This window comes from Bos mutus, chromosome 10 (assembly GCF_027580195.1).
Source record: "Bos mutus isolate GX-2022 chromosome 10, NWIPB_WYAK_1.1, whole genome shotgun sequence".
Taxonomy (NCBI): domain Eukaryota; kingdom Metazoa; phylum Chordata; class Mammalia; order Artiodactyla; family Bovidae; genus Bos; species Bos mutus.
Genome location: NC_091626.1, coordinates 34,594,172 through 34,616,308, shown reverse-complemented (window position 1 = coordinate 34,616,308; position 22,137 = coordinate 34,594,172). Strand labels below are relative to the sequence as shown.

The 22,137-nt window shown below is 40.5% G+C and overlaps 1 protein-coding gene and 1 non-coding gene across 2 annotated transcripts in view; both read left to right on the top strand.

Moving 5' to 3' along the window:
• The window catches only part of SYT16 (synaptotagmin 16), a 113,423-nt gene that overhangs the window by 32,011 nt on the left and 59,275 nt on the right, over positions 1-22,137 (top strand).
• LOC138989623 (small nucleolar RNA SNORA7) lies at positions 16,002-16,141 on the top strand. Its single transcript, XR_011465880.1, has one exon. It is a non-coding gene; the product is annotated as a small nucleolar RNA SNORA7 (small nucleolar RNA).

Here is a 22,137-nt window from a genome sequence, read left to right as displayed (position 1 = left end):
AGTAAGATGCCATGCAATAAGTAAGAGAAATCTGATTTTGAGTTCTGATCTAAGAGATTATTTCCTGGGCAAGTTACTTGGGGTCCCAGGGCCTCAGTTTTCCTATCTATGTAATCTAATTGTGAATGTTCCTGTGTGCTGAATGCAGGGTTTATAGTAGTGCCTGGCCTGTAGGCAGGTCCTCATGAACATTAACCATATGAAGTTTCATCAGCTGAACGTTCACCTGCATTGTTGTGTAGCTTTTTTGCCCATGAGGTTGGTAAGGGTGAGATGGGGATGGTTTTTTAATGAGCTATTTAATCCCTTAGGGGTTCATTTTGGATATGGTGTAAGGTGAAACTCCAAATTGGAGTCTTCTCTGATGGGCCATATTTTTCAAAGAGTACCATCTGTTGAGCAATTTCTTCCTTCCCCATTGATTTTTGGGAAGCTGTGGAGCTTCCTTTATCATTTATCGCATTCTGTTATTTGTTCCAGAGATGCCCTCTCTAGTTTCTTAGTTGTTGCTCAATTCTTGTTCTTTTATTTTTTACTCTTTTATTGAAGTATTACTTATAGCCAGTGAAGTGACGAGTCTTAACTGTACAGACTTGAAGAATGTTTGTCTTTCTACTCTTGTCATTACCACCCACATCCAGTTGGAAACCCCTCAAGCCTCTTCCTCCTACCTGCTCTGTAATATAACCACTCTTCTCACTTCTACCACCATAAATTAAGGACATTTCTTTCTATTCTGAGTTTGTTTAGGAATAGAATAGGAGATACATTTTATGATACACTTATTCTGCATCTTTTGAAGTAACCATAGGATTTTTTCCCCTTCTTTATTCCACTGGGTACATTATACTGGATTTTCAAATGTTAAACCAGCTTTGCGTTTTCAGAATAAGTTCCACCTGGTTGCAATGTATTTTATTTTTCCTATAAAGGGATTTGAATTTCAAATATCTTGGTTATGATTTCTTATATCTTTTTCATGAATGATACTGGCCTGTCATTTTCTTGAAATGTCCTTTTCAGGTTTTTGAACCAAGGTTATGCTTGCCCCATCACATGAGATAGTGTTTACTTCTTTTTCTATTCTCCTACTATGTAAGTTTGATATTATTTCTTCTTTTAAGGTTTGCAGATTTCACTAGTAAAGCCATGTGAGGCTGGAGTTTTATTGATGAAAAGAAATAATTGATTAAATTTATTTAATACATAGTGCTGCTGCTGCTGCTGCTAAGTCTCTTTGGTCATGTCCGACTCTGTGCGACCCCATAGATGGCAGCCTACCAGGCTCCCCTGTCCCTGGGATTCTCCAGGCAAGAACACCGGAGTGGGTTGCCATTTCCTTCTCCAATGCATGAAAGTGGAAAGTCAAAGTGAAGTTGCTCAGTCATGTCCGACTCCTAGCGACCCCATGAACTGCAGCCTACCAGGCTCCTCCGTCCATGGGATTTTCCAGGCAAGAGTACTGGATTGGGTTGCCATTGCCTTCTCCGTAATACATAGTGGATCTTTCAGATTTTCTTCTTTTGTTGAATCTTTTCTATTATTTTCTTTTAATCGTGCAGTCGTGTCTGACTCTTTGTGACTCCATGGACTGTAGCCCTAACCTGCCAGACTCCTCTGTCCGTGGAATTCTCTAGTCAAGAATACTAGAGTGGGTAGTCATTCCTTTCTCCAGAGGATCTTCCTGACCCAGGGATTGAACTCGGCTCTCCTACATTGCAGGCAGATTCTTTACCATCTGAGCCACTGTGGAAGCCCAATTGCATAATGTTTTTCCCCAAAGTATGCATGTAAAATTATTCCTTAGAAATACTACTTTAGCTGCCATCCACAAGTTGAATATGTTATATTTTTGTTGGAAGTAAGTTTCAACATAGTTTCTGATTTTCCAATTGTTTTTTCTGGATATCATTCTTTTTATTCATTTCTAGTTTACTTCTTTGTAGTCAGAGAATATACTCATGATTTCACTTCTTTGAACTTTGAAATTTGTGATGCTTTCATTATGGTTCTCCTGAGAAAACTATATGCAGGTCAGAAGCAACAGTTAGAACTGGACATGGAACAACAGACTGGTTCCAAATAGGAAAAGGAGTATGTCAAGGCTGTATATTGTCACCCTGCTTATTTAACTTATATGAGGAGTACATCATGAGAAATGCTGGGCTGGATGAGGCACAAGCTGGAATCAAGATAGCTGGGAGAAATATCAGTAACTACAGTTAGGCTTCCTTGGTGGCTCAGACGGTAAAGCGTCTGCCCGCAATGCGGGAGACCCGGGTTCGATTCCTGGGTCGGGAAGATCCCATGGAGAAGGAAATGGCAATCCACTCCAGCGCTCTTGCCTAGAAAATCCCATGGACGGAGGAGCCTGATAGGCTACAGCCCATGGGGTTGCAAAGAGTCGGACACAACTGAGCGACTTCACTTTCAGTTATGGCAAAAAATGAAGAATTAAAGAGCCTCTTGATAAAAGTGAAAGATGAGGGTGAAAAAGTTGGCTTAAAACTCAACATTCAGAAAACTGAGATCATGGCATCTGGTCCCATCACTTCATGGCAAATAGATGGGAAACACCAGGAGGTTTTATTTTGGGGGGCTCCAAAATCACTGCAGATGGTGACTGTAGCCATGAAATTAAAAGACACTTGCTCCTTGGAAGAAAAGCTATGACCAACTTAGATAGCATGTTAAAAAGCAGAGACACTGCTTTACCAAGAAAGGTCCGTCTAGTCAAAGCTATGGCTAGTTTTTTCCAGTAGTCATGTATGGATGTGAGAGTTGGACTTGAGAAAGAAAGCTGAGCACCGAAGAATTGATTCTTTTGAACTGTGGTGTTGGAGAAGACTCTTGAGAGTCCTTTGGATGGCAAGGAGATCCAACCAGTCCATCCTAAAGGAAATCAATCCTGAATATTCATTGGAAGGATTGATGCTAAAGCTGAAACTCCAATATTTTCACCACCTGATGTGAAGAACTGACTCATTTGAAAAGACCCTGATGCTGGGAAAGATTGAAGGTGGGAGGAGAAGGGGACGAGAGAGGATGAGATGGTTTGATGGTATCACCAACTCAATGGACATGAGTCTGAGCAAGCTCTGGGAGTTGGTGATGGACAGGAAAGCCTGGCATGCTGTAGTCCATGGGGTCATAAAGAGTCAGACACAGCTGAGTGACTAAACTGAACTGAAAGTTCATTTTCGATAACCATAAGGAGTAGCAAGAAGATGTGTGTTATGTATATTCTCTATATTAAGGTAATTTGCTTAATCATGTTCAATTTTTATATAATGTGATCTGTTTTCTTTTTTTTATATCTGTTTTGGTGAGGGGAATGTTAAAAAATGTTAAAAACATCTCAGATGATGTAATTAAGTTAACCAGTGCCTGCTCCGTTGAAGAGTTAGGTGTCCATTCTTGAAGGAACAAACTCATGGAAGGGTGTGTTTTTTTATTATATACTTCTTGCCTGGAGAATCCCAGGGACAGAGGAGCCTGGTGGGCTGCCATCTATGGGGTTGCACAGAGTCGGACACGACTGAAGCAACTTAGCAGCAGCAGCATAACTTCTTATACTAATTTGTACCAACACTTCCTTGATTGTGACTTATGCCAAGTAATTATGAAGAATTTTTTTTCTTCTGAGTATTGCATGAAGGCTACCAAGTTGGAAAAGGCAAATCCTGGATGTGATAGCTTTAATTTATCTACCTCATTTATGTGTTATTTTTGTAGCTATAGTCTCTGTTTTCCTATTGGATGACTGCTGAAGTGTTCCTAGACCTTGGCATAAACCTAAGAGTTGATGTATTGGTGGGAGCAGCTGGAAGTTCAAGATGTTGTAGTGGGAAAAAAAAAAAAAAAAAACCTTGAAATATAAGAAGTTGTTCTCTTTTTTTTGAAGAAAAATTGCTCTTTTTTCTCTTTTTTCTTGAATATAACTTGAAGTTATATTTTTTAGGGTTGTTATGTCTTCCGATTAAATTTACCATTTTATCATTATGAAACATTGTTTCTCATTTTGAATAATACTTTTTGTATTAAAGTTTATTCTGATATTAATATAACTGTACCATACTACTTTAGGTTACTGTTTACATGTTAGATCTTTTTCCTTTTCAATTATATCAGATTTAAAGTGGGTCTTTTGTAAACAGATATACATTTGACCCCTGGACAACAGCCTGTTAAGGGCACCGACTCTCCCAGGTAGTCGAATATCTGTGTGTATTTTGCAGTCAGCCCTCCTTGTAGTTTCCTCCACATTTGCAGTTCTGCATCTGGCAGATCCAATCAGTCTTGGAGTATGTATTATTTATTGTTGAAAAATAAGTGGACCCATGAGTTCAAACCCGGATTGTTCAAGGGTCAACTGTAGTTGGATTTTTTTCATTTTTATCTAGTATAACCATATTTATATTTTAAGTGGATTAGTCCATCAATTTCGGAGAAGGCACTGGCACCCCACTCCAGTACTCTTGCCTGGAAAATCCCATGGATGGAGGAGCCTGGTAGGCTGTAGTCCATGGGGTCGCTGAGTCTGACATGACTGAGCGACTTCACTTTCACTTTTCACTTTCCTGCATTGGAGAAGGAAATGGCAACCCACTCCAGTGTTCTTGCCTGAAGAATCCCAGGGACGGCAGAGCCTGGTGGGCTGCTGTCTATGGGGTCTCACAGAGTCGGACAAGACTGAAGCGACTTAGCAGCAGCAGTCCATAAATTTACATTTACTGACATAATTGGGTTTAAGGCATCTTACTGTTTACTTTCTATACTCATTCTGTCTGTTCTTTGCTCTATTATTTTCTTTCTTGCCTTTTGGATTAATCAAATATGTGTATTATTCTAATTTTTCTTAACTTTTTATTTATGTATTCTTTTATTCCTTAGGTGGTCACTCTAGAGATTATAATATTCATTTATTGACTTTTTAAAGTCTACTCTAAATTAGGTACTTTTATCAGATACTTTCTGAGCAGTGTAAAAATTTTATAACATTCTGATCTCATATACCCTCCTCTATACTTTTGTGTTTCTGTGGTCATATCTTTTATTTATACAAATATCCCAGGGAGTTGTAATTAATTTTTGTTTCTATTGAGGAATAATTTAAATATTTTACCACTTCCTGTGTAATGTAAAGTCCTTACAACAGTATATTTCTAATTCCTATCTAAGGTCCTTTGCTGTCATACATATACTTTGCTGCTGCTACTGCTGCTGGCTGCTAAGTCGCTTCAGTCGTGTCCAACTCTGTGCGACCCCATAGACGGCAGCCCACCAGGCTCCCCTGCCCCTGGGATTCTCCAGGCAAGAACAGTGGAGTGGGATGCCATTTCCTTCTCCAATGCATGAAAGTGGAAAGTGAAAGTGAAGTCGCTCAGTCGTGTCTGACTCTTAGCGACCCCATGGACTGCAGCCCACCAGGCTCCTGCGTCCATGGGATTTTCCAGGCAAGAGTACTGGAGTGGGGTGCCATTGTAGTGATTTTGGAGCCCCTCAAAAAAGTCTATCCCTATTTCCACTGTTTCCCCAACTATTTGCCATGAAGTGATGGGACTGGATGGAATGATCTTAGATTTTTGAATGTTGAGTTTTAAGCCAGTTTTTTCAGTTTCCTCTTTTACCTTCATCAAGAAGCTATTTAGTTCCTCTTTGCTTTATGCCATAAGGGTGGTGTCATCTGCATATCTGAAGTTATTGATATTTCTCCCAGCAATCTTGATTCCAGCTTGTTCTTCACTGCAGGTAAGTTAAATAAGCACGGTGACAATATGAAGCCTTGACATACTCCTTTCCCAATTTCAAACCAGTTCGTTGTTCCATATCCAGTTCTGATTGTTGCTGCTTGACTTGCATATCGGTTTCTCAGGAGTCAGGTAAGGTGGTCTGGTATTCCCATCTCTTGAAGAATTTTCAACAATTTGTCGTAATCCACATAGTCAAAGGCTTTAGCGTAGTCAATGAGGCAGAAGTATATATTTTTCTGAAATTCTCTTGCTTTTTCTATGATCTAATGGATGTTAGTAATTTGATCTCGGGTTCCTCTGCCTTTTCTAAATCCAGATTGAACATCTGGACATTCTCAGTTCACATACTGTTGAAGCCTAGCTTGAAGGATTTTGAGAATTACTTTGCTAACCTGTGTGAAATGAGTGCAATTGTGTGATAGTTTGAAAATTTTTTGGCATTGCCTTTCTTTGGAATTGGAATGAAAACTAAGCTTTTCTAGTCCTGCAGCGACTGCTGAGTTTTCCAAATTTGCTGCAATATCGAGTGCAGCATCTTAGAAGCATCATCTTTTAGGATTTGAAATAGCTCAGCTGGAATTCCATCACCTCCACTAGCTTTTGTTCGTAGTGATACTTCCTAAGGCCCTCTTGACTTCGCACTACAAGATGTCTGGCTCTACGTGATTGATTACATCATTGTAGTTATCCTGGTCATTAAGATCTTTTTTGTATAGTTCTTCTGTGCTACCTCTTCTGCTTCTGTTAGGTCCGTACTGTTTCTGTCCTTTATTGAGCCCATGTTTGCATGAAATGTTCCCTTGGTATCTCTAGTTTTCTTGAAGAGATCTCTAGTCTTTCCCTTTGCACATTTAGGTGCTGTATCTTCTCCACAGAATTGTTTGTGATAGTGGTGTCTTCATCGTGGAGTTTCTCTTTCATCATTTACAAAACTAACTTCTCTGACTACTCAGTGCTCTTTGCCTTAGATTCATCTTTTTCTGAAATTAATCTGTAAGTTATTTCATCAAAAAAATCTGTGGGAAAAATGGGGAAAGTTCCCCAAGAGCTTGTTGAGGGTCTTACTTTTTCTGTTTCCTCCCCTAGCTTCTGTGACTTTATCCATAAGTTTCAGTATCTGGATTCATACCCAGTTGCAGCCTTGGCCATATTGCATCTCTGATAGCTGTGCTTTCCGGAATGAATACAGCATATGGAGCCAGGAAAAAGTAATGACTCTAGTACCTCAAAGACAGAGCCCAAGAAAGAGGGATTGTGGTCTGAACTAAAGACATACCTTGTTTTTTGGTTGGTGGCTCTATACCTGGGTTTCTCTAGGGGCATGTTAGGAATAGGTATAAGAGCTTTTACAGCCAGAGGCTATTCTGATTGATCAGTGCTGATGTCTCTTTGGCTGTTAAAAATGTTTAGTATTATCCTGCTATCATTAAGGTATTCTGTTTTTTAGATTGAAGTGTGAGTTTGCTGCCCAGTGTATTTCAACCCAACCTTACCTGCGTTGCATTAATACTCACAGATGACATTTCACTGATCACTATCCTTTAGTTCCTCCAGGGTCATGACCTTGCATGTTTGATGTGATGTTGGAAGTCTTATTCTTCTTGATCTTTCCACTTAATCAGGTGTGATTATCAGATTGGAAACACAACTCAGAAGTCTCAAAACGGTCATGTTCAATATGAATCTTCTGTTCCTTCTGTTGTATTCCCCCAAATTGCTTGAAAAGAGACTTTTTTATTTCAGAGGGAATTTTGTGTGTAGTCAGTGTGTCTCTAAAAGTTGTTCAATTTTACTGCAGAGCTTTTCATTACTAGGGGTAACGTCAAACGTGGGATATGATTTCTTAGGAAGGAGAAACCTCTGAATTTTATACACCAAAAAGTTGTTATCCTTATCCTCTGGATTCCTGAAGACTTTGCTGCTTCCTCCTGAGCAACTCTATTCAGGGACTGTGACTGTGCTGCTGCAGGCCTGGCTGGGCTTTGGCTGACAGAATTTTCTCAGTTGTGTTGTGCTGCTGTTCAGTGCCCTGGATAGGAATTTATGTTTGGCCTCTGCCTTCAATGGGTTGTCTTGTAATTGTTCAATCAGAGTTTCAAATAAGTGGGTTGTGTACTTACTGGGTTATACTGAACAGTGTAGTGGTGGTGGTAGTGATGGTATTATAACTTTTCTTGAAAGCTAATTAGGTGCCAGGCTGTTCTAACTGCTTTATATGCACAATTCTAAGTGCTTTATATGTAAGTCTTAAGTCCTATTGTTGACTCCATTTTACAAAAGAGGAAACTGAGGCACAGAGGACATACAGGTTTATGAGAGAGCAGGATTTGAACACAGAAAGTCTGGGCTCTTGACCAAAATGGTATTGTCTTTATAATAATTAAGCTGTATCATCCTTCTGTTTGCTTAAACTTTTAGGTGAGTTGTAGAGTATTTTATATGAATTTTCATGTTAATTATAGTTGTCAAAATAGAAGAATTATTTAAAAGGACTGATTAAGAAGAACAGGTTTATAGTTGAATGCAGAAAGTCGCCAAAGTATAAACATCTGAAAGGCTGAAGTCTTATATTATTATTATAACCCGTATTGATAGAGATTTTAGTAAAGTATGTACACAACAGTTTTATATTGGGTTTAAAAGACAATATAAAGAGGAAATTTGAAAATTAATTTCTAAATGGAAACTTAAAAGTGCTAAACCTATAGACAGTACCATGAAGTGTAATCAGGAAAAAGAAGTAGGAGAAACTTAGTGGAATTTATTAAGTATAATGAAAAGTAAATATAGAACATGGAAACCGACTCTAGTACTCTTGCCTGGAAAATCCCATGGATGGAGGACCCTGATAGATGGCAGTCTATGGGTTCGCTACAAGTCAGACACTACTGAGCGACTTCACTTTCCCTTTTCACTTTCACGCATTGGAGAAGGAAATGGCAACCCACTCCATTGTTCTTGCCTGGAGAATCCCAGGGACGGGGGAGCCTGGTGGGCTGCTGTCTATGGGGTTGCACAGAGTCGGACACGACTGAAGCGACTTAGCAGCAGCAGCAGCAGCAGTATTCTGGGAGCTATTTCTTTAAAGCAAAAATATTGGTCTATTCCACAGAGAAAAATTCGTTCAGGGACCAGCATTTAATGCAGTGTGTGATGTTTTGCACAATTACCTTTCATCTTAGTGGTCCCCATAGGTCCAGCCTAAGCATCACCATCAGGAATGAAGTGGTCCTTTTGGAGCAATGTCTTGGGTGAATGTGAGGTGAAAGGAGATACAAAGAGCATCCATCACCTTCCCCTAGACTGGCTGTGCCAACACTTCCCACTGGGAACAGACGTCAGGCTTTTCTGCTGCACCTGTGTGAGCAAATAGCGATGCCCGCCAGTGGTTTGATCTTGATTGTGAAGCTTCTTGCTGCATCTGTGGAGATCATGTGGAACTCTAAAAATGATATGTTACACTTCCTTTCGGGAATTCTATTCCCAGAATAGTACAGTTCTTTGAAATCCTCATTTACATGCACTGCATGGTTTGCAGAAGGTGAGAATGCTCACACCTGCTTTGCAAATTGATAAACTATGCCCTACATTCATAACAGGTGGTTTGCTTGAAGTCAGGTAGTGAGTCAGCAGTGGGACTTCCAACAGAATCCAGTTTTTCTGTCACCTGCTGACTCTCTGGAGAAGATCTCCCAGCTCCCTCTTCATGTTAGGCAATTGGGGAAAAAAGTCTCAGTAGTAGGGAGAGATTGCCGGTTTTTCTGAGGGCATTGCCTTTCTGTATGTGTATGTGTGTGTACACATCGGTGTATTTGTGTGTGTTTCTGTGTTTGCTCATGTTTTATGAAACATTTTTGCCAAGCGGTATCTTCTTCCCACTTCCCAGATGGTAGTTCTGATTTTTTTGTTGTTGTTTTGGAAATTGCTCACAAATCAGAAGGCTTCATTTGCCAGTTGACAGATTTTAACAGCAGCTGGTAGGTGACCACCCTCCACCACCCGTTCCTCCCACTCTCTTCCTCGGCTGGGCATCAACAGACAGTGCCGGAAAGCTTGGGGAGGCTTAGCTCTGTGAGGGAGGTTTGACCATTATTGGAAAGATTCAATACAAAACCAAATTGAAATGTGTCTTTCTGCTTAGATGAAAGCCGTTCTTGTACATCTTTCTCTGACTCCTTTTTTCCCATCAGTTCCTTTTCAGTAGAATGGTACCTTTGCCACATTTATTGTGCTGTGAGGGGAAGAAGTTACTTTTGAAAGTGCTATAATAGAGCTTGCTGAATGGGATATTGAAAATTCAACCCAAAGGAGATGAATCCGTTGAGTAGAAATCATTTTGAAATGTCTTTGAATGACGAATTGTACTGAGACAAGTGTGGCCTTGATTGACTTTAATTGGTTGGAAAATACTGAATAAAAGATCCATGGAGGCCAGCCCCACACCAGCCCAAATCCCATCTAGTTTTGTGCTGTAAATTTTGTTTATTGCTCTCACTTTCTCTCTCACATAGTTAGCATTGAACTACCTGTTTCACTTCCTTGCCAGGAGCAGAATGTAGCTTTCATTAGTCTGCAGCATGGTTGTAGAGATTTTCATTTGCTATATGTTATTCAGATTCAAAGGTGGTTTTAACCTTTCTCTCTGTTAGTGAATAGAGTGTGTTATCATTGATTGAAGTCAAGCATAAATGCAATAAAATGGATTTCCCGACAGTGGCCTTTTGTATTCATCAAGTGAAAAGCTGCAAAGGAAGAAAATTGAGGTCGTAATGTATCTGTTGCATTTGGTTATTAGTAAACATCAGAGATGTCATATCATTTAATTCAAGTTGAAGAACATGAACTTTGGAAACAAACTACCTGTGATTAAAGCCTAGGTGACTTTGGGCATGTTATGTTACATTCTCCGTGCCTCAGTTTCCTTATCTATAAAATGGGGAGAAACAATAATATCTGTCTCATAGAACTGTTGTGAAGATTACATGAGATATTGAAAAGCACACAAGCTACATAGAATAGATTTTCTTGAACTATTAAAATCTACTTTGTTTATTATTTTGAATGTTGGCTGTAAAGTTTCTTTGAAAATATTTGCAGCACATTAAAGGATAAAAGGTTACAATGTACAAATAACTGTAGGCCTCTTGATATTAAACATGATGATGTCCTCAAAACTAACTCCTGTTTGGTTGAGTTCAGAGAAAGACTTACAATCTGGGTTTCAAATGAGCTAAACTGCATTAATTTGCAGGTCTATTCACATTTAGCACAAACACTATAGTTAGAAAAACACCGTGAAGCTGTTCAGAAATGGAGATGATGTTCACAGTATATTTCAAAGGTGGAAAAAAATAGTTCAACCTCATTTGAAAGGCAAATAGTTACTAATCTACGTGAAGGGTAGCTGAACTTTGGGACATCTTTTAAATTCTACCGATTGTGAAAACAAGAAAGGCAAATGTAAGCCTGTAAGTGATAGTGTTTTAGGACTGAAAATAATTTAGAAATCAGAGTCCCTGCATGCTACGGTCTGGGAAGCTGGGACCTGGAGGATATACTGAACTTGCTCTATATCACACAAGTAGATGATGATGGGGAACCTGCATCATGACTCAGGCACTGACTTGATAGCAAACTCACCTCCCTGGGTAAATTAGGAAATCTGGATCAAGTGGTGACTCTAACTCAGTGATGCTTGATACCAAGGATCTAGGCCTTGTACTGAAGGTAAGTGTGGGTGGTGTCTGTGTGTGTGAGTTTGGCCAAAGAAGAAGGCTTTAGATTTATCTGGTATTGGAAGGCTCACCTCCCTGGGTAAATTAGGAAATCTGGACATGAGAAAGGGCCTATTCAGGAAAGATGGACTTCATCTGCAAGAGGCTGCAGATACTAAAATTCTAAAAAATTGCAGCAGCACAATTTTCAGACTATAAATTTGGAAGGGAATTTTATAGAGTTCAGAATAGCAGGTGAATTACTTTGACAATGGCTAGAGAGGTTAGGAGGGAATTCAGTAGCATAGATGAATGAAACAGGAATCCTGAGATAAATGACCCAATAAGTTGAAAGAAAGAGAAACATGGAAAGTGGAAGGAAAGTCAGATTATAAAAGAAAGATGGTAGAATCCTAAAAATAAAGAAGGTAGGTGAATGTTGGAATTATTGTCAGCAACTGAATATCTTAATAAAATTTGAAATGTCAGAAATGTAGGATTATTTGAAGATAACTTTTATCATTTTCTTCACTATGGAAAAGCCACTTAGTATTTTTGGTTTTAATTTCTTTCCTTGTGTGATCAGAATTAAAATAGCATACTCTCCTAATACTATTTTAATTATGACATTTAGGAGGGTCAGAAATCATTTACTTAAAAATTTCTCTAAATTGTGACAATTTCAATCCTATTATTTTGTAGTATCCATTAGCTTAGGATGCTTTCATTTAGCCAATACCCAATATATTCTCAGAGAAGGCAATGGCACCCTACTCCAGTACTCTTGCCTGGAAAATCCCATGGACGGAGGAGCCTGGTAGGCTGCAGTCCATGGGGTCGCTAAGAGTCAGACATGACTGAGCGACTTCACTTTCACTCTTCACTTTCATGCATTGGAGAAGGAAATGGCAACCCACTCCAGTGTTCTTGCCTGGAGAATCCCAGGGACGGGGGAGCCTGGTGGGCTGCTGTCTATGGGGTCGCACAGAGTTGGACATGACTGAAGTGACTTAGCAGCAGCAGCAGCAGCAACACATCCTTACTTGCATTTATAAATATATCATTTATTTGAGTTTATAAAAATGAATCCACATAGGGTAATGACTGAATAATGACAATGTCTATTACCTCTAAATGCCTGGTAAATTTTGCAGACAAAAGTATCATTAACAAGTTTTGAAAATCTGATTAAACATAATATTGGTAGATTGGGGAGGTTCCAAATTTAGTTAAGAAAAAACTCATTAAGGTACATTTAACAAAATTTTAGAACGCTAATTAAGGAAGTGTTAAAGTAGGAATGGTTAATATTTTCTTTTCCCCAGGAATAGAGTATTTTGGTAAACAGATTTTTTCCCAGCCCATTTATCTAGTGAAAATGTCATTACCATGTATGAAATAAATTTTTATCCCTCATTATTTTGGGTACCCTCATCAGATTTTGTTTATTTTTTAATTCTGTAGTTTTAGAAATACATCAGCTGTAAATGCACAGGTAGGTCATACTCCAAATGGACACGCAATAAGGACCTGCTGCGTGACACATGGAACTCTGCTCAGTGTTACTTGGCAGCTTGGGTGGAAGGGGGATTTAGGGGAGAATGGATGCATGTATATGTATGGCTGAGTCCTTTCACTGTTTGCCTGAAACTATCACAAGATGATTTACAATATTGTCATTGTTCAATTGCTCAGTTGTGTCCGACTCTTGGCAACTGCATGAACTGCAGCACGGCAGGCTTCCCTGTCCTTCACTATCTCCCGGAGTTTGCTCAAACTCATGTTCATTGAGTCAGTGATGCCATCCAACCATCTCATTCTCTGTCACCCCCTTCTCCTCTTGCTTTCAATCTTTCCCAGCATTAGGGTCTTTTCCAATGAATGGTCTCTTCACATTAAGTGGCCAAAGTATTGGAGCTTCAGCTTCAGCATCAGTCCTTCCAGTGAATATTCAGGCTTGATTTCCTTTAGGATAGACTGGATCCATCTCCTTGCTGTCCAAGGGACTCTCGAGCGCCTTCTCCAGCACCACAATTCAAAGCTGTTTTAAATAACCCTCAAAACCCTTACCCCTCACTCTGAAATAAAAACTGTCAATTTTTTGTCTGTCAGCACAGTCATCTTCCAGAAAATGACAGAAGCTTTACTGTCAAGGGTGAACTTGACTGAACATCGTACCTGCAGACCAAGTTTGTCTTGTGTCTTTTGTGGCTATGACAGGTGCAGTGTCTTTTTTTTAAAGTGACCTCACGTTTCCATATGCCTATCTATTGTCCTGGACGAGATGGGTAATTTTTGAGTGCTGTGCTAAATTGCTTCAGTTGTGTCTGACTCTTTGTGACCCTATGGACTATAGCCTGCCAGGTTCCTCTGTCCATGCAATTCTTCAGGCAAGAATACTGGAATGGGTTGTCATTCCATTCTCCAGAGGATCTTCCCAACCCAGGGATCTAACCTGTATCTCTTTTGTCTCCTGCATTGGCAGGCAGGTTCTTTACCTCTAGCACCACCTGGGAAGCCCTGAAAGTGAAAAGTGAAAGTCGCTCAGTCATGTCTGACTCTTTGTAATCCCATGGACTGTACAGTCCATGGAATTCTCTAGGCCAGAACACCGGAGTGGATTGCCTTTCCCTTCTCCAGGGGATCTTCCCAATCCAGGTATTGAACCCAGGTCTCCTGCATTGCAAGCAGATACTTTACCAGTTGAGCTACAAGGGAAGCCCTGTGGAGGGTCAAATCTTGCCCCTAGGGTGTTTTAGGGTCAGATTCCAACCTTCAGGTTATTTGACACGTTGATGGAAATGGTCGCCCCCTTAACTTCAACCTGCATCATGATCACTTTTAGTGTTTGTTCTAGAACTCAGGGTGAAGTAGTTCCAAGGACACATAGCTCAATTGTTTAACATCTTATTTTTGACAATACACATTGTTTCTATTTGTGCTTGTATATTGCTTTGATTTGTACTTTGAATTATTTGGTCAGAATTATATGATTCTGTTCATCTCTTTATTGTATTACAATAGCTCTTAACAACACTGAATCCATTGAATTAAGGGGGTAAAAAATGAAGATAAAAAAGCAGGGTACGTTGAGCTATTTCAAATCCTGAAAGATGATGCTGTGAAAGTGCTAAACTCAATATGCCAGAAAATTTGGAAAACTCAGCAGGGGCCACAGGACTGGAAAAGGTCAGTTTTCATTCCAATCCCAAAGAAAGGCAATGCCAAAGAATGCTCAAACTACTGCACAATTGCACTCATCTCACATGCTAGTAAAGTAATGCTCAAAATTCTCCAAGCCAGGCTTCAGTAATACATGAACCGTGAGCTTCCAGATGTTCAAGCTGGTTTTAGAAAAGGCAGAGGAACCAGAGATCAAATTGCCAACATCCGCTGGATCATCGAAAAAGCAAAAGAGTTCCAGAAAAACCTCTATTTCTGTTTTATTGACTATGCCAAAGCCTTTGACTGTGTGCATCACAATAAACTGTGGAAAATTCTGAAAGAGATGGGAATACCAGACCACCTGACCTGCCTCTTGAGAAACCTATATGCAGGCCAGGAAGCAACAATTAGAACTGGACATGGAAAACAGACTGGTTCCAAATAGGAAAAGGAGTTTGTCAAAGCTGTATATTGTCACCCTGCTTATTTAACTTATATGCAGGGTACATCATGAGAAATGCTGGGCTGGATGAAGCACAAGCTGGAATCAAGATTGCCAGGAGAAATATCAATAACTTCAGATATGCAGATGACGCTACCCTTATGGCAGAAAGTGAAGAAGAACTAAAGAGCCTCTGATGAAAGTGAAAGAGGGGAGTGAAAAAGTTGGCTTAAAGTTTAACATTCAGAAAACTAAGATCATGGCATCCGGTCCCATCACTTCATGGGAAATAGATGGGAAACAGTGGAAACAGTGTCAGACTTTATTTTTTTGGGCTCCAAAATCACTGCAGATGGTGATTGCAGCCATGAAATTAAAAGACGCTTACTCCTTGGAAGGAAAGTTATGACCAACCTAGATAGCATATTCAAAAGCAGAGATATTACTTTGCCAACAAAGGTCCATTTAGTCAAGACTATGGTTTTTCCAGTGGTCACATATGGATGTGAGAGTTGGACTGTGAAGAAAGCTGAGCCCTGAAGAATTGATGCTTTTGAACTGTGGTATTGGAGAAGGCTCTTGAGAGTCCCTTGGGCTGCAAGAAGATCCAAGCAGTCCATCCTAAAGGAGATCAGTCCAGGGTGTAAATTGGAAGGACTGATGCTGAAGCTGAAACTCCAGTACTTTGGCCACCTCATGCGAAGAGCTGACTCATTGGAAAAGACCCTGATGCTGGGAGGGATTGGGGGCAGGAGGAGAAGGGGACGACAGAGGATGACACGGCTGGATGGCATCACCAACTTGACAGACATGAGTTTGGGTAGAGTCCGGGAGTTGGTGATGGACAGGGAGGCCTGGAGTGCTGTGATTCATGGGGTCACAAGGGATTGGACATGACTGAGCGACTGAACTGACTGAACTGAACTGAACCTCCCAGGATCACATCTGGAGAATGGCTAGTATAATGACTCCCTCAGAGTCAGGAGGGAAAGCAAGCTTGACTGAGGTACCCATTCTATTCCCAGTTTGCTTAGTAGCTGGTGATTGGAAGACATTCTGCAATAGAGTTAAAAAAAAAAAAAAAAAGAAGAAGAAGAAGAACAGTAGAATGTAGAATACAGGAAGAAATTAATGAGGGAAAATGTGTTAAATTTTATTAAAGAGACAAGTAGATATTCACTTACAAGTTTAGCAAAAAGAAATTGAAATAGATTCATAGAAGCTAATTTTGATGAACAGTGGTTACTTTCCACCCCTGCTTACCAATGGGTTCTGTTCCAAGGGCGTCTTCATAAGCTACTTGGAATGTGAAAGGCTATTTCCTGTTAAGAGTTGGGGCTGTCGTCCAGACCACATAAGCCCATTTAATCTGTGTATATCAGAAATACAAGATAAAGAGTTGAATAAATTCTAGTGAAATATATAACAACCACTGGACACATCTGTGTTAAACACCCACTCTGTGCCTGATTATGGTGACAGGTACTTTTCTGTGGTTGATGCTTTGAGGGTTCCAATTCTTCCCACTATAGTTGGATGTGGCTAATTAATTACTGCTTTCATTTAATAAATATTTATCGAGCAGCTGCTGTTAGTCTGACACTACACTAGCTTGGCTGTGAGGATGCAAAGAGAGGGACTCTGCTCCCACTTTTAAAGAGCTGCCTCTCTAGAGGTGATGTGTACAAGTACATGGAGAATGTTAAATTGTTTTGGTAAAATGTTTTGACTGGGGTAAGCGCTGACAGGAGGAGGAGCAAAAATAAGGGAAAGAAACCCAAGCTCAGGTTTGTGTTTTGGAAAAGGGAGGGGAGAACAGATCCTAAAGAAGTTTAAGCATTTTGAAGAATGATGTTAAAATTAGGAGTTTGGTATTGACATACCCACTTCTATATATAAAATGAGCTTCCCTGGCAGCTTGGTGTAGAGAATCCACTTGTAATGCAAGAGACGTGGAGACATGGGTGCAATCCTTGGATCAGGAAGATCCCTTGATCTACAGGAGGAAATGGCAACCCACTCCAGTAATCTTGCCTGAAAAATCCTGTGGACAGAAGAGACTGTTAGGCTATAGTCCATGGGGTACCAAAAGAGTCAGACAGAACTGAGCAACTAAACAAGAACAACAATATATGAACTAGATAACCAACAAGGACCTACTGTATAGCACAGGAAACTGTACTCAGTATTTTGTAATAGTCTATAAGGGAAAAGAATCTGAAAAGGAATATGTATAGATATATGGGCTCCCCAGGTGGCTCAGATGGTAAAGAATCTGCCTGCAATGCAGGAGACCAGGGTTTGATCCCTGGGTCAGGAAGATCCCCTGGAGAAGGACATGGCATCCCATTCCAGTATTCTTGCCTGGAGAATGCCATGGACAGAGGAGCCTGATGGGCTACAGTTCATGGGGCCACAAAGAGTTGGACACGACTGAATGACTAACACTTTCATATATATATACATATATATATTGTCATATATATGTATGACTGGATCATTTTGCTGTACACATGAAGCTAACACAACATTGTAAATCAGCTTTACTCCAATAAAAAATTGTGAATGGGAATAGAGGGCGCAGAGGTCATTCTGCACACAGAAACATGAGGATGGGAATAAAGGATAAAGGTTGGGAGTAGGTGGGTGCAGGATGGCCATGGTGGGGGTTGTAGTGAGACCCCGGCTGGAGGCTGGTGTTGAATGCATGAATGAAGAGCTTGGGAGGGAATGGAGGAACTGCTTTTGCCAGTCGCCGTTCTGGACGTGGCAGTTGAAGCTGTGGGTGGTCTGAGATTAGCAGGTCCAGCATGTGGACTGAGCCAAGTGCTCAAGGCAGAACCTTTCAGAGCACTGGCGCCAAGAGAGCAGGGAGGCTGCAGGGAAGCATGAGGCTGCCTTGCTGTGGAAGATCAAGGGAATAGCCTCCTCCGTGGTATCACATTTCATGTGTGGATCAATAGGTAGGACTCAAAAGCAGCAACCTCGGAGTGCATCATCAGCGGACAAGTCACTGCATTTCTTCAACATCTTTGCCTTTGAGCTGCAAGAGCAGGTCTCAGGTGCCCTGAGAACCCTGGTTTCCACATTAAGTGATTTTCAGCAGCATGGGCTTCTGACCCCTTCAGCTTAATTGTGGCAGGAACTCAGTTCACAAGGTCCTTTTACTTTTCTCATGTTACAGTTCAGTTTAGTTGCTCAATCGCGTCTGACTCTTTGTGACCCCATGGACTGCAGCACGCCAGGCTTCCTTGTTCATCACCAACTCCAGGAGCTTGTTCAAATTCATGTCCATAGCGTCAGTGATGCCATACAACCATCTCATCCTCTGTCATCACCTTCTCCTCATGCCTTCAATCTTTCCCAGCATCAGGTCTTTTCCAAAGAGTCAGTTCTTTGCATCAGGTGGCCAAAGTGTTGGAGTTTCAGCTTCAGCATCAGTCCTTCCAATGGATATTCAGGACTGATATCCTTTAAGATGAACTGGTTTGATCTTCTTGCAGTCCAAGGGACTCTCGAGAGTCTTCTCCAACACCACAGTTCTGGTTCATTCCTGGGTTTCGGTAGATAAGCACTTCTCATGTTTACCTTGTATGTTTATAATTTCTTCAGTTACTCTGTGCTATCTCCAACCCGTAGAGTTATGTTTTATTCTAAAAATGGATTTCTTTAATATCTTAAAAGATTTTAAATATTTGAGATTCTTATATCTAAAAAAAATATTTCTCAATAATTCTTGTGGGGAAAAATTTTGCATAGCTTTTTAAACACCAACATATAATTTGGGATGTCTCTTCTAGAGATCAGACACATAAAATTAACTTTTATCTTAGATTGATATATGCAGTATTTATCCTTGATACAAGTGTACAAACCCTTATTTGGAATCTCCAAATCCAAGACCTTGAAAACCGGAATCTTTTCAAAATATCAGGGATTACTTGAACTGAGATGAGGTTATTTAGAACTTTCACTTATTTATCTTAGAGTGAATATTTGCATGTTTTAATTATTAATGCATCTTATTACAAGATGTTGCCCCAGACCCTACTGGGGTGTTAAATAGATTATGATATGTACACAGTTTTTTCCTTTTTAAAAATCCAAGAGAACATGAATTCTGAAATCTAAGTGCCAAGTGTTCCAGCTGCATGCTTGGCAGTCTTTGAAGTTACTGACCCATCTAGGCTATTTCTGCTTTCTGAGATGAGCCCACTTTTTCTGCCTGCTTTCTGGCCCTCTGAAGGCTTTTGATATCATAGAAGAGAGTTAATGGGATTATAATTGCCAGGTGAGGGCTGGGTCTATTTTTATTTGTCAACTGTGTCTGACATCAGGCCCTGGGACTGGCATCTCATGCTGTTTATTAAGCAGATGGACTTTTTTTCTAAAGCATGTTTTAAAATTATTTATTTGTGACTACACTGGGTCTTTGTTGCTGTGCCCAGGATTTCTCTAGTTGCAGCAAGTGGGGGCTAATTTCTATTTTCAGTGCATGGGCTTCTCATTGCGGTGACTCTAGAGTGTTCAGGCTTCAGTAGTTGCGGTGCGTGGGCTTAGTTGCCCTATGGCATTCAGGATCTTCGCAGACCAGAGATCAAACCCATGTTCCCTGAATTGGCAGGTGGATTCTTTAACTACTGGATCACCAGGGAAGTCCTAGCAGATGGACTTTTGAATAAGTGAATTCCTTTGCATTATCTTTCCTTTTCCTCTCCTGATTCCAGGCTTGCCTGTACCTCTGCTCTACAGTCTCTAAACAGAATGAAAGCTGTCTTTACAGGGCACAAGTTTGAATAGTAGCTTCATTCTGTAGGCAGTTCTGATCAGTGGATTTTGCTGTTTGAAGTGAATTTACAGATTCTGAGCCTCATCAGGAAAGAGGGCATAAACAGTTAGTATCTTTGGCTTCGGATATAGGAGGGAAAAGTTGTCTAGGGACACGTACCTGAATTTTGACAATCCCAGCTACTGTGGATAAGCAGAAACTCTTTGGGTCCCACTTTGATCGTGTTTGTCCTTTATCATTTGAGGCCCAGCCTTTCTTTTTTCATGGTTCCCTGGCACCTGGGGAATGAAACACCTGTTATTTGCATATTGCTTTGTATTTACCAAGTAGAATAATGTAATGGAAGGAATATGGGCTTTGGAGGCAGATAGAGCTTACACATTACTTGATTTCTGTGGATCCCAGGAACTTCTTCTGTTGAGTGAGCATACAATGGCTACCTCTAAGCATATTACTCAGTTTTAAATGGGATATTATATATAATATAATGAGTACATTGTTCAGTTCATTCGCTTAGTTGTCTCTGACTCTTTGCGACCCCATGGACTGCAGCATGCCAAGCCTCCCTGTCCATCACCAACTCCTGGAGTTCACTCAAACTCATGTCCATGGAGTTGATGATGCCATCCAACCATCTCATCCTCTGTCGTCCCCTTCTCCTCTCATCTTCAATCTTTCCCAGCACCAGGGTCTTTTCAAATGAGTCAGCTCTTCTTATCAGGTGGCCAAAGTATTGGAGTTTCAGCTTCAATATCAGTCCTTCCAATGAACATTCAGGACTGATTTCTTTTAGGATGGACTGGTTGGATCTCCTTGCAGTTCAAGGGACTCTCAAGAGTCTTTTCCAACACCACAGTTCAAAAGCATCAATTCTTCAGCACTCAGCTTTCTTTCTAGTTCAACTCTCACATCCATACATAACTACTGGAAAAACCATAGCCTTGACTAGATGGACCTTTGTTGGCAAAGTACTGTCTCTGCTTTTTAATGTGCTGTCTAGGTTGGTCATAGCTTTTCTTCCAAGGAGTAAGCGTCTTTTAACTTCATGGCTGCAATCACCATCTGCAGTGATTTTGGAGCCCCCAAAAATGAAGTCTGCCACTGTTTCCAGTGTTTTTCCGCCTATTTGCCATGAAGTGATGGGACTGGATGCCATGACCTTAGTTTTCTGAATGTTGAGCTTTAAGCCAACTTTTTCACTCTCCTTTTTCACTTTCATCAAGAGGCTCTTTAATTCTTCTTCACTTTCTGCCATAAGGGTGGGGTCATCTGCATATCTGAGGCTATTGATATTTCTCCTGGCAATCTTGATTCCAGCTTGTGCTTCCTCCAGCCCAGCTTTTCTCATGATGTACTCTGCATATAAGTTAAATAAGCAGGGTGACAATATACAGCCTTGACAAACTCCTTTTCCTATTTGGAACCAGTCTGTTTTCCATGTCCAGCTCTAACTGTTGCTTCCTGACCTGCATACAGGTTTCTCAAGAGGCAGGTCAGATGGTCTGGTATTCCCATCTCTTTCAGAATTTTCCAGTTTATTGTGATGCACACAGTCAAAGGCTTTGGCATAGTCAATAAAGCAGAAGTAGATATTTCTCTGGAACTCTCTTGCTTTTTAGATGATTCAGCGGATGTTGGCAATTTGATCTCTGGTTCCTCTGCCTTTTCTAAAACCAGCTTGAACATCTGGAAGTTCACGGTTCACTTATTGCTGAAGCCTGGCTTAGAGAATTTTAAGCATTACTTTGCTACTGTGTGAGATGAGTGCAATAGTGTGGTAGTTTAAGCATTCTTTGGCATTGCCTTTCTTTGGGATTGGAATGAAAACTGACCTTTTCCAGTCCTGTGGCCACTGCTGAGTTTTCCAAATTTTCTGGCATATTGAGTGTAGCACTTTCACAGCATCATCTTTTAGGATTTGAAATAGCTCAACTGGAATTCCATCACCTCCACTAGTTTTGTTCATAATGATGCTTCCTAAGGCCGCTCTGGGTGAGTGATCACACTGTTGTGATTTTCTGGATCGTGAAGATATTATTTGTACGGTTTTTCTGTGTATTCTTGCCACCTCTTCTTAATATCTTCTGCTTCTGTTAGGTCCATACCATTTCTGTCCTTTACCGAGCCCATCTTTGCATGAAATGTTCCCTTGTTATCTCTAATTTTCTTGAGGAGATCTCTAGTCTTCCCCGTTCTGTTGTTTTCCGCTATTTCTTTGCACTGATCACTGAGGAAGGCTTTCTTATCTCTCCTTGCTATTCTTTGGAACTCTGC